Below are 4613 nucleotides of genomic sequence, written 5' to 3'. Positions count from 1 at the left end.
CAGGAGTTCTATGTTAATTTAATCAGACACGTTTTGGGGTCAGGATTTTTACATATTTCTAAATGGGTTAATAATAATACCTTGCTCAAGGTAAATCAGAATCATTAACTACATAAAGGAGAATTTTTCAGTAGGAAAATATTCCCAAATTTTAGTTCTCATTTTTGTGGTCTTAAAGTTAAGTATCCCATAAGGTAAACATACCAAGATTTTCAGACATTATACAGCAAATATAAAAAAGTGAAGTAGAATCTGTTTTACAAAAACTCTTGCTTTGTGGCTAGAATTCTACTAAAACTTTTTCCCTACATGCCTCTTATTCTTGCTCCAAATGATCCAGAGAAGAGATGATGTTCAAGTTTACACTGTGTAAGAAAGCAAGGTAGCTTAGGGGTTAAGTGTGCCAGTAGAGTACTTGGGCTCAAATCCTTCCTAGATCACATATCTACTTAACCTCTTGGAGCCTCAGTTTCCTCATCTGCAAAAATGAGAAAAATGTTTACCTAGGGGCTTGTTTTAAGTAATAAAGGAGATAGCCTGTATAAATAGAGCACAGTATATTGCCCACTTTAAATGGTCAAATGAAAGCTGTTGGGGTGTGTCACTGGTAAGTGCAAGTAATTCTACAACTCGTCACCAAGGTATTAGAAAGGCTCCTGGACGTACCAGCTGAAATATTTAGATATTGTTTCTAGATAAAAATGGGCAAAGAACCATGGCAACTTTCATCTCATTTCCTATATTTCAGATGCCCTTCTTATTAAAATGCTACATATTCATTCTAAATTTTGGCATATTCAGAACAATATAAAGAAGAAACATAGAGTCCAACACCACATTAACTATGGCTAAACACTTTTGTGTCTCTTCCTCCTGACTTTTCTAGGCATATATTTTAGTAACATAATTTCACTGATGGACAAAACATTATTTATATAGCCAATAACATTACCATTTTGTTTGGTAATTTATTGCTATTATAACAACATTTGGGTAAGCATTCTTGCCCTGAACAGACATCTTGGAGCATCATATCTATAGTGATTTAAAATCAAGCCCAAGAAGTTCAATACCTGGATCTATCTAGTAGAATGCATGATTTTAGATTTTTGGAGGCATAATTATATATCTCCAAAAGTATTGCCATAGCTACACCATTACCATATCTTGGCACCCGTTTCCCATCAGACTTAACCAACATCGCATGTTATTTAAATTTTTCTTTCATTTCTTTTTCAACGTACAAAATACTTGAATACTACAGGACTTGGAGAGACTCGAGCTATGCTAAGAACTCTGTTAAGAAGACTGAATAGACAGTCAAATAAAATATTTGAGGGCAGTGTAAGCTTCAGGAAGCTTCTTAAGTGCTTCTGGAACCTCTTTGTTCCCAGGCTTGAGTACAGGCAATGAGTTGCTGACCCTTCGCTGGTCCTAGGAATAAAAAATTTGGAAGCAGCAAAGAAATGCTCACACTTTTTCCTCTTGGAAAGACCTAGGGCTTCGGCCTCGAGTTCTGGAGTGTGTGTGTGTGTGTGTGTGTGTGTGTGTGTGTGTGTGTGTGTGTGTGCATGCATGTTCCCATGTGTGCACCTACATGCACTTAACGCAGAGGCAGGAGGAAGTGGGAGTAGGAGGATGGAGAAAAGGAAGGATAATGCTGTGATGGAAGAGGAATATGGAAATGCCAGATCTTTCTGTTCTGGATGGTAGGGCTTAAATGGTGAGATCCGATCATCCTCAATCCCATACTGTTTCATAAAACAGATTTTACTGTTCTGCTGAGGTTCTTCCAATTTTGCATTTTCTTTAACCCCATTCCTTCTCTCTTCCCTCCTTTTCTCCTTTCATAAAGTCTCTTTCAATATAAAATCCCAGTATTTTCAAAGATATACTAGCTTTGATGAAATGCAAAGAACATTTGATACCTTAGAAGCAGGCACCAAGTCCTGGCTACACTTAACCCCCTTATCTGCAGGATAAGGATGAAAACGCCTGCCCCCAAATTTCACTGGCGGCTTTGGGGTTCAATGGGCATCATGTGTAGAAAAAACTTCTAGTATCAAGAAAATGCAAGAATTGTTAAAAAGCCATTACAAATAAGAGAGAGAAGCTTGGCCAAGTGTTAAAGAAACTTGGTTGTGAATTATTAGCTGAGCTGTGTCCTAAAAAGAAGAGAGGATAAATATGCAAGTACAGAAAACAATTTAAGGAACTCACTTGATAAGCTTCAGCTCAGAATGGAGTATTTCAATGAAGTATTTAAACTAGAGATGACTCAATGCTCTTTCTCTTTTCATATGTGAACATTTCTCTTGAAAAAACATCAAATTCTTAATCAGAACACTTTAAGTATTAAAAAAAATAAATCTGAGGGAAGCAGTTTTAACTTACAGCAGTGGTTCTTAACTTGGGCTAATTTTGCCTCCCAGGGTTCCTTTGGCAATGTCTGCAGACATATTTGATTGTTTCACTTGGGGGGTATGCTCCTGGCATCTGGTGAGGACGCTGCAGACCCCCACCACGAAGATTAAGGGTCACAATGTCAATAGTGTTGACATTGAAAAGAAATACGGTAGACTTTATATTATAGAACATTTGATTGATAATTTATATATCACACAGTTTATCACAATGCAAGTTGCATTGCTGAAATTTTATCCTATATAAACAGCGCCTATTAGAACAAAAAATTAAGGTGGGGGGGAAATGTGTTTATATTACTGATGAGAGATCTAGTGCAGAAGTCGTGACCCCCAAATCTGATCAAAGAGCCAGACATTTCTTGGTTAAGGTTTATTTTTGGCTGTTTTTTTTTTCTTCTGATCCACATGCCTCATTCTGTTTTCTCTTCTGAAAAAATAGACAATTGAGCTTCAGTTTCTGAGAAGGACCTATGAAAAAATATGTATTTCTGAAGCACTACAGAGCAGTATTATGTAATGCAATGTATATTTTAATAACATCTCTAGTTAGAGTCAGGATGGTTGAGTTAAAGTAGGCTAAATATAAATTCTCAAATAATCACATTTATGTGTATATACTTATATGTATTCAAGTATTTTTTATTTAAACAGTAAAGTTAATAAACAGCTAGTAAAGACTATATAGGAAGGAATCCTGGAATGAGAGGACTAGGAAACATTTTTTCTCATATCAGCTAGGTAATAACTTACATAAATTTATCTTGTTTTCAGTTTCCATATCTACAAAAGAGAAAGGTGAACTAAATGATTAGTAAATTTATTTCCAGATGTATATCTCCATGATCCTAAGTCAAAGCATAGAATTGGTAGGCTTTAAGGGAGCCATGTTACACTTCTTGACAAGAAAAAATAATCCCAAAGAGTTTAGCTCTGTTGGAGTTTACCACCTTCCCTACACCCTCAGCCTACCTCCCAATGAGTCTTTTCTCAAAGTGAGTATTAATCTAATAAACACACTACCTTTGTGCTGAAATAGGACCAGAAATGCAACAAAGATGATGCAATAAAGAAGATAATGATGTCATCATTCAATGGTAAACACTGAATGGAAGGGGTTTTGATTTAAAAGATGTTTTACTTCTTAACCAGCCTCTGTTGCCACTGGCCTTTATGAAAATCCCAAAGGGAGATGCAACAGGCTGAGTAACCACTGGATCAAACTGAACTATGAATCAGAAATGATCAGATACAGCTGCTGATTTGTTAAACCCAGAATGCAAATACAAGTTGTAAAAACTAAATTTAACTGTTTGATTCTACTGAAATTTATCAAGCACAATTTTTGTGGATTTACTGTTTTACCAGCAGATGTCAGTGCAGCCTAGTTAACCTGTTTGGCAGATTAAATACCTCCCAGTGAACTGGGTGAAAATCTTAAAACAGCAGTTAAAAACTTGTCAATGTTTTTGATTAAAAACATCTTCTTAAGTGGAGCTATAGAAAAATATCAACCCTTCAAACACTATTAAGTTAAAATGGCCCTGGCCTAGGTAAATCATATCACATAAGTTATTACACATTATTATTATGAAAATAATTTATGTGACAATAGGATTTCTTAGTGACATATAAAAGACATGATCTTGATTTAAGTTGCAAATGCTAATCTGTGGTAAAATGTAAGAATAACAGCATTTTTAAAACTCACACATCATAGACACAAGAGCCAAACAAAATTCATTTGCCTCAGGTGACATATTTACAACTCCTAAAGAAACACATTAATTCCTAATGAATCCTAAAATATCTATAGTGTGATATCATTTGTTTTCTAGAATGTAGCCTTTTGCTTTTAGCAAAAGTTGTTAATCTAATGAAAGTAACAGGAGTGCATATTGCATGAGGAACAGTCACTTACATTATCCTCTATAATCTTTGTAACAGCCCAGCAATGTAGATACCTTTATCACCCACATCTGAGGATTCATTAACTGATATTCAGAGAGGGAAGGCAGGTGATCTGCCTAATAAATAAAGGTTACACAGCAAGTCAAAGTGACAGAAAGCAAGTGATTCTAAGGCTGTACGGTATTCTTTATGCAATACTCCATTCCTCTAAGAATGTTATTTTATGAGTTTGTATTAAAGAAGCCTCTCATTACTTTTTCACCATACTTAGAGTTCAGG

This window comes from Manis pentadactyla, chromosome 4 (genome assembly GCF_030020395.1).
Source record: "Manis pentadactyla isolate mManPen7 chromosome 4, mManPen7.hap1, whole genome shotgun sequence".
Classification (NCBI taxonomy): Eukaryota; Metazoa; Chordata; class Mammalia; order Pholidota; family Manidae; genus Manis; species Manis pentadactyla.
The sequence above is the reverse complement of the archived record's forward strand: the minus strand, read 5'-3'. Positions refer to the sequence as shown.